This window comes from Macrobrachium nipponense, chromosome 6, assembly GCF_015104395.2.
Source record: "Macrobrachium nipponense isolate FS-2020 chromosome 6, ASM1510439v2, whole genome shotgun sequence".
Lineage (NCBI taxonomy): Eukaryota > Metazoa > Arthropoda > Malacostraca > Decapoda > Palaemonidae > Macrobrachium > Macrobrachium nipponense.
In genome coordinates, this window is record NC_061108.1 from 13,566,664 (window position 1) to 13,576,285 (window position 9,622).

The following is a 9,622-nucleotide window of genomic DNA, read 5'->3' on the forward strand; positions in this document are numbered from 1 at the left end:
ATATTCCATGGATTTATTTCATTGGGGGTGACCACGAAATGAACTGGCAGACAGAAGAAAATTGAAGGTTTCCCAGATTATGGAGCAGAACAAGACGAGGAATTTGCATATCATTACTAAAACTTTTATTGTGGAATATTTGCCTACGAAGTTTATCCCTGACAGTGGAACTTTAATAAAAAAATCTTTTGTGTGAACTTTTGAAAATACTTAAATTTACATAAGAACTCATTTTGGTCAAATTGAAGACATCTGTGTATAGTCAGCGCATGCTATGTCAGGCATGATAAATTGTTATGTAAAAGAGATAAGTTACAAAATGAAAAAACCGTAAAAAAGAAATAAAGGAAGTAGGTCTACGAAACTCCGAGGCTATAAATCTTCCATCGCAGACATCCAACTTTATTTCAAGCTATATGATATGCCATACCCCCCGTCTAACAGACAGCTCTTTAATGCCAAGTGAATGCCAGCCTTATTGTGATGACTTCTACCTCCCCTTGACTGTGAGGCATATATTAATTGAATGGCCCTAGTCCTGGGGACCTTGAAAGTAGACTTAGCCTCAAGGCTTGAGACGGGGATGGCAGGTTATCTTGCCAACTTCTTTTGAAGGGAAGTATTATATTATGCCGTTGGCGTTTTGAATTATATCTCGGGATTTGGTCCTCAGCAACAGAGCTGGGTTTGTTTTCCTTATGGCTTTCAGGGTTAATGTAAAGGAGACGACCGCACGAAGATATGGGCTATTTATTTAATTCCTTGACTGGAGAATAGAGAAAAGGGTGTATATAATGCAGTGCAGGTGATGAGATATTGTGAGGTTTTTACCGAAATGACGGAAGTTATGTCATCTTTTTGTTTATATCTTTTCTGGTACTAAACACGGACGGAAGCAAACATATAATCCAAAGAAGGTTGATTTCTCATTATCTCTGTAAATTTGTCAAATGATCTCACCTCTGCTGTGTTACGCACACCCTATTTCTGTATTGTCTAGTCAAACATTTATATTGATAAACGATATCTTATCCTGCTGCCTCTTTTACATTTACCGTTTTCATTGTTATCCTATCAAATATGTTGATAAATATCGTAGCCTTTAAACTGATTTCTGGGCCATGGGCTAATGCAGTTCTGACGCTATTCGTGCGTGTGTGTGAGTGAGTGTGTGTGTGTTGTAATGACCACAATAACTTCTCGATTTTTTCCACACACTTTGGATACTCTTTATCTTAACAAACCTAAGATCCCAGTGAAGAACCAAATGAAGATATTTTGACAATAGTGGCAGGTTTATTATTGCATTTTACCTTATATGTTGTATTTTTAGGAGAAAAACATTAAATATCATCTCGGTAGCAACTCGAAGCTAAAAGCGCAGATCCGCAAATAGTTGAAGATGAAAGTAATAAAAATGTGTTTCAGAAAATTCCACTTTTTCCAGCCTTTTATGTCTAAGATATGACCACCAGTTAAGATTTCAGTAGAATCACTTTTGTTGCATATATATATTTTGAACACACCGAATATTGACAGATTTTTACAAAATCATTGTGTTTGCGGTACCAGCGAAGTGTAGACAACAGATACCTAACGCGAAATTTAAAGCTTACCAATATTTGCGAGACTACGATGTGGCTTGTCTGGCAGAGGGGAAATAAAAAAAAATTGATATGCAAAAGGGAAAAATATAGTAGTTAAAATGTGATGAATATTGGTTTTTCGAATGTTAAATTAAGGAAAGCCATTAAATGATTAACAGTTACTATATTGTTACTAATGCCATAACAGAATAATAAATTCTTATTTAATATTACTAGTCATAAAGTGCTTGTTTATTGTTCACTAACCCCCTTCTCTCTCTCTCTCTCTCTCTCTCTCTCTCTCTCTCTCTCTCTCTCTCTCTCTCTCTCTCTCTGAGGGAGAGAGAGGATGTTCAGAGAAAGTTTCTTAATGAGAATTAAGTCGTCGGAAACTTTTGGCTACAGGCGATGTCTCGTTGCTAATAAATATTGATAGAGTTCTTAAAGAGATTAAAACAGAGCGTCCCTCCTTTTAAGATATACAAATTGATAGTCCAGAGAGAGAGAGAGAGAGAGAGAGAGAGAGAGAGAGAGAGAGAGCGAGCCTCTGGTTTCATTTTCCTACAGATATTGTGCGATGATCACGTACTCCAGAGTCAACCGATTTGATAATATATTCACGTTTTTTTACCGATACCAAAAGACATTTTTCCTCTCTGTTTAAAATTCTCGCAAAGCTCTTTTTTAAAAGAAACAGTATTTTCCCTCTCTCTATTTAAAATGTTATCTTTAGGAGGAACATTAGCGCGATATATATATATATATATATATATATATATATATATATATATATATATAGATATATATATACATAGTATATATATATAATATATATATATATATATATATATATATATATATATATTATATATCATTGTTTTTCTGAAGGAGCTTTGGGCCGTCCTATTTTCCCAGCCGGGCAAACAACATCATAGCATTTATAATCAACAAAAACACGTGAAAAATGCTCTCAGCCACGGTCCATGAATCACTCAGCCGTGGCTAATGAAACTTTCAGCCACGGGCCGGTGGTGACCCGTGTTGTTGGCACATTTAGCGGTGCCAGACGAACGATCATGGCTAACTTAACCTTCAATAATGTAAAAACTACTGAGGCTACAGGGCTGCAATTTGGTATGTTTGATGATTGGAGGGTGGATGATCAACATAAGAATTTGCAGCCCTCTAGCTTCAGTGTTTCTTAAGATGTGAGGGCGGAGAGAAAAAGTTTTGCATTAAAAAAAAAAAATAAATAAAAAAATAAATCAGTACTCTAGTTGTTATCCTAGAGATGAACCCACCATCTTCCTACTTAAACCCGCAATCTTATCGAATCCTTCACTTTTGAAAAACGTATTCCTCAGGAGAGGTTGAACATATCCTGCCCATGTGAACTCTCTCGACAGACTGAGTTTTTTCAGCCCTGTGATTGGCTTATCAACAGCCAATCAGGAGCGTCGTAATGGACGGGCCTAGACATCAGATGCACCCAGATGACGACGAGAACTTAGGAGTGTGTGTCACCGTTACTTATATTCTTCGTCGGCCACTGATCCAATTACTGCCCGGAACCGCTGCTGCGGCAACTTGTCGATGGCGTGGCGAATGCGTTAGTGTGCAATATTAACAATGCAGCGCCCTTTATTTTTTTCCTTTGATTATTTTTTTTTCAAATTTGCTCCTTATAACTACTAGAATGGGGAGCGAGGGACCTCTGAAACCTAACATCCTCCAATTTTAGCCATTAATAAAGAACGAACGCCGACGAAATGGCTTTAATTAAAGTGCTCTTACCCCTGGAAAAAGCCTTGGCTTGTTAGCATATCGCTGATTGAATTTATTCTAATTAAGGGTAATTCCCACAGCTGTGGAAAAAACACCAATTAAGAGGCAGCTGGCATAGAGTTGGCCCGGTTCGATGAGCAAACAAGGAGGCCCGTGGCTTGCGAAGCAGAGAAGAGTCTCTCTCTCTCTCTCTCTCTCTCTCTCTCTCTCTGTGAGTTCCTTTTTCTGTGTTCTTTATTCTTTCACTCTGGAAATCGTGCTAGGCTGAACTAGTATTCCTTCCTTGTGGCGTTATCCTAAGCATCTTCAGTCGTATTACATAGTATAAAAACTAACTAACTAATATATATATATATATATATATATATATATAATATATATATATATATAATATATATATACACACACACACACACACACAAGGTGTCCATAAAGTCTCAGTACCATTCTGGGCCACAAATACTTGTTTTATGTACTGGGACGTTATGGACACCCTGTATATATATTATTATATATATATATATATATATATATATATATATATATATATATATATATATATATATAAGCAATTCCACAGGAAAACATGATAGTCAGAAATCCAAGCGCTTTCGTCTTTACTCAGACATTGTCAAGGAGTTAATTGAAGTACAATTGGAGAGAAAGGTCTCAGGTACAACACCAAGATCAAGAATACCAGATGGTTAATTGTCAAAAGGGTAAAAATTAAAAGAGATAGTCCAGGAATTATCGGTATATCAATCACACGGTCACAAACCTAAACAGATTGACCCTAACCGAAATTACAGTTTCTTTACAGTCCAAAACATGTAAAAACTGAATATATTAATTTTGTTGCTTATATTTATCTACAACTTTTCTTATTATGAAAGCATCAAGTGTAAACAAACCAAGACTTAAATTTAGAACATTTCTATTATTTAACTTGATGAAACAAGTTTCAATGATATTCCTTTTAACTGTGTCATTACATGGGATTCTTGCTTGACTCCAGTTAATAGGATGGTCTAAATCTCTCATATGTACGAATAATGCATTCGATATTTGCTCAGTTCTCACAGAATATTGATGTTGTTTAAGACGTTGTGAAAGAGATTTGCCTGTCTGTCCGTAATAGACTTTATCACACTTTTTGCAAGGAATTTCATATATGCAGCCTAGAAGATCTTTAGGAGAATTTTTGATTACTAAACTCTTGACATTAATATTACTGAAAACAACATTTATGTTAAAAAGCTTTAAAATTCTAGGAATATAATATAAAAAAACCTTTCAGTCATAGGGTAATTTTAGATGTTATGCTTACTAAATTCAAGTTTGTCATTAGTTGAATAAAATGTTTTTCTAGCTCTTTTCCATACCACATCTATAAAAGTCCTTGGGTATTTAAGTTTCAATGCAATATCATAAATAGTTTTAATTTCAGCGTCAATAAACTGCGGGCTACAGACACATAAAGCCCTTAGGAACATCCCAGAAAAAACAGAGAATTTAACATTTTGATGGTGATTGGAGTAGTAATGAACAAAAGAGGCAATGTTAGTTGATTTTCGAAAGACTGAGGAGGTGAAATTTCTATCATTTCTATGGACAGTTACGTCAAGAAAATTCAAATTACAATTTCTTTCTTCCTCTACAGTAAATTTTATAGAAGGGACTAAATTATTGAGATTATTAAGGAATTCCTGGAGATTTTCGTGAACTGGCCAAATACATAAGATATCATCCACATATCTAAACCAAATAACTTTTTGGGGCAAAATTCTTGGTAAGAGTTTTGTCTCAAAAAATTCCATGTAAATATTGCTAAGGACAGGAGATAAGGGATTACCCATAGCCATGCCAAACTTTTGTACAAATAATTCCCCATTTTTGATACATAACCTTATGAGACTAATGAGGTTTGCCACACTTAAGGGAATGTCATGACGTTCTAATTCCTCCTCCAAGTATTCAAGTAAGTCATCTACAGGCACTTTTGTAAATAAAGAGACAACATCAAAATTAACCATATTAAAATAATGTAATATATATATATATATATATATATATATATATATATATATATATATATATATTACATTATTTACTGTATATTTAGGCATGTATGCATAAATCTGGTAATTTTTAAAGATGATAATGCAAACTCTACCTAGTCTCAAACATTTTGTAAGAAAAAAAATATAGAATAACCTCGAATCCAGAGACCCAGTTATCCTGGGTATGATTAATTTTTTTTTTTCTTTTTTTTTTTGCCTTCATTAAGATTTTAATTATCTCTTCAGTTCACCCAAACAATGATCATCACTCGTTTACTCGAATATTCAAGAAATATAAATAAATGTAGGTCGTGATATTTCAGCGTAATAGACACCCTGCCATGAATTGTTATAATTACTCACTCGTCATTTTGATTACATGAAATTCATTACCAAGACTAATCAGCCTCCACGCAATGGGTTCAAATCAGCCCCTTTTTTGCAGAAATAATAGTTAATCATAAAAAATGTTACGCTATTTGTTATCAGCAGTCATTAACATTTAATTGTTTTCTTATCTATTTTGCTGACTTTCGACTTCATGAGGACGCGTAGCCGCTTGCACCAGACCGATCCGTTTCTTGCATAATTTCTTAATGCTCGCTTTCTTGTCAGGGCACTGGCTTTGATCTTTTGCTCAACCCACACTTTTTGTGTCCACTGATTATTGATACAGTGTAATTGCAAAGCTTTCAGATTGTTAATATAATATAATAATAAAATAATAATAATAATAATATTGACAATCAAAAGCCACAGTAGTGTTAAAATATATTATTGTACAATGGTAAAATTACAAGGAGAGACTTTCGGATACTGCTCCGTATCCCTCTCCAGTCAAACAAACCAGTTTTTTTTTTTTTTTTTTTTTTTTTTTTTTTTTTTTTTTTTTTTTTTTTTTTTTTTTTTTTTTGCTGTAGTAACACTCCCTCCATTGTTTGACCATCAGTAGGACTGAAGAGGGATATGAAACAGTATCCGAAAGGCTCTCCTTGTATTTTTACCATATTTTGCACATAATATTTTAGCACTACTGTGGCTTATGATTGTCAATAATAATAATGATAATAATAATAATAATAATAATAATAATAACAGTAAGAAAAGTGATGGGCTCCTAAGGAGGCAGGATGCAACACGGAACCCCACACTATAAATACCACCCAGTCGAATTGGGGAACTATGATAAAAAAAATAATAATAATATTCATAATATAGCTGTTTCAACGGCATTTAATTTATATAGAATCTTCTCAATTCTTCTTATTGTCTTTTTCTCATCAGCATGTAGCTGGTGTATCAGGTTTCCTAAGGACATATAAAGATTTCAGTTGTCTTAGGTTTATTTCCTCTGACGTGTCGACAGCGCACAGGCAGTCATCTAAGAGAGTATACAAGAAAGTGAATTAAGACTGTTGTACGTGTATTTATAGCAGGCAGGGCGTGTCCAATCTAGTGGGTTTAGGTCCGTAGGCAGGGATTTTAATTGGTCGTTGGTTGGTGATGCTGATGAGAAAATGACAATAAGACGAATTGAGAAGATTCTATATAAATTAAAGGTCGTTGAAACAGCTATAATATTCAATGCTACTGCTCTCAGAGAGGACCTCTTTCCTGAATAATAATAATAATAATAATAATAATAATAATAATAATAATAATAATAATAATAATAATAATAATAATAGTGTAATATTTTTGTAGACTTTTATTGTTGTTTTGTTTGGGAAGTAAACGTTCTTTGAAATTATCGCAAAAATGCTAGCCACAAAGCGGAGTCTTGAAAGTTTCCAAATCGTAATGAATAATAATAATGAATAATGTAATATTTTTGTAGACTTTTATTGTTGTTTTGTTTGGGAAGTAAACGTTCTTTGAAATTATCGCAAAAATTATAGCCACAAAGCGGAGTCTTGAAATTTTCCAAATCGTATGTATAATTATTGTAGCGATGCAAAAATTTTATAATTCAATGTTTAACTTCAAAGAAAACATGAAATTCCTTCTAAATTATTAAATTATTTTCCAGGTCGATGTAACCAACGGATTGCAGCACTTGATCTTCGGTAAGTTAAAGCAGTTGAATAATAGTTGTAGTTTTTTGTTATACTTTTTTTTTATATTTCATTTGATTGTATGTTACGTCTGTAGAGATAATAGTAGTAGTAATCGTAGTCATATTTTCCTTTGTGTTACCATTTGTTTTTGTTCCAACGTTCCATTCCATGCTTATTAGATTCGTTTCATAATATTTATTTTAACTCGTCTGAAGATTCTGAGAACTGTGTATTTTTATTATTATTCATCCTCGATGCAGCTATGAAGTGAAATTTTTTTTTTTTTTTTTTTTCATAATACTGATATACTTTTGGGAGTGCCTAATGCAAAATTGTCTTTATCAGTACCGATTTATTTTTGCTCTGAATTGCTTTGTGCTGTGAATTGTTTGGCAGATCTCTTGACCGGGTAAGAGAGTAATCGTCGTCCTGGTTCAGTTTCTCGAGCTTTGCCTATGATTAAACTTCTCTAGAATACCTTCGTCAGGACGCTTCTAAAAGTAGACCATTCAGAACACTAGAGTTTTACATTAGACATTTCTTAACATAACATTATAGCTATGGCGCTTCGACGTTACAGTAAATCAATGCCTTCCGTTATTCTTAACCTAGATTGACGAACAGAAAGGCGGGTGTCAAAGGTAATAGCTATATTTGCTCGATATAACTTTGACCACATTTAAACCTGAAGTCTGTTATCTCTTGGCTTTGAATTATTTCCCATTGTTATTCATAGTTTCCACGATATTATCCAGAGATATTTTCTGAGTATCGTTGTGTCCTGTAGTCTGCTACCACCACTTCATTTTACTGTTCCCGTTTAACGACAAAGTTTATTATACTGTTTTACGAAGCATTAAGAGAACTCGGCACTTGTTATTTTTATTACCAAGTAAGAAATGTTATTTCGTAAATGAATCTGCCTCCGTATGTATGATGATGAAAATTATACTAGAGTGAAATCTCTCTCTCTCTCTCTCTCTCTCTCTCTCCTCTCTCTCTCTCTCTCTCTCATGCTTTTTCTTCAGTTTTCCTGGTAATGAATGCTCAGCATGTGCTTAATTAACGAGCTTATTTCCCCCATTTCTGGAGGTTGCAGTGCACAGAGAACGCTTATTTATATGGTATGTCGTACAAGGTTAATACAGCTATAATATAGGTAATACCGACCTCATTATATATCCTTGTAATTGACAATGTTGTAGAAAAACGTCCACGTGGACCGTTGATTGCCTCAGAATCATTTATATGAGAGCACTATTTATTCCCAATGAAAGAAATCCATTTGAATGTCAGTAAACTGTATAATTTGTGTAAACAGGTGGTCGTTTCCATTAATTACAGGTAAAGCGTTTCAGAGCTGTATATTCTTGCTTCATGGCGGTGGTGTTTTTGTCGTTATGAGAATGCAATGTAGGCTTATCACATATCATGTGTTCTCATTTTTTTTGGAATTCAGTTTTCTTGAGATGCTGGATATCCACGACTCCAATCAAGTTAGAGATTTAAATAAAACAGAATTTGATGACACAGATCAATTTAATTTCGTTGATATAGATGGCGAAACGTGAATTTGAAGATATAAGGCGAATGCTGTTGCCAGTCATGACCAAGATTTTTTTCATCATATATTTCTATGTTTAATTATGAAAGCAGGGATAGAAACAAATTAACATAGGCTATCGTTTGATATTATTATTATTATTATTATTATTATTATTATTATTATTTTATTATTATTATTATTATTATATTATTATTATTATTATTGGTGTAGATCGTCTCTGTAGGCTGTCAAGGATGTCATCCTATATCATATCTCCGGGCATGTCATGATTATTATTATTTATTATTAGATTATTATTATTATTATTATTATTATTATTATTATTATTATTATTATTATTATTATTATATATTATTATTATTATTATTATATTTAAACTGTTCGTACTCTTCTCAATAGGGAATTACCTTAAAAAAAAAAGGCTGCATCGGATGAAAATGTGAATAAGATAAATGATATTATAGCACAAGAGTCTCTCCTCCTCCCCTCTCTACAACTCCTCACTCTCTCTCTCTCTCTTCATCTCTCTCTCTCTCTCTCTCTCTCATCTCTCTCTCTCTGAATCTT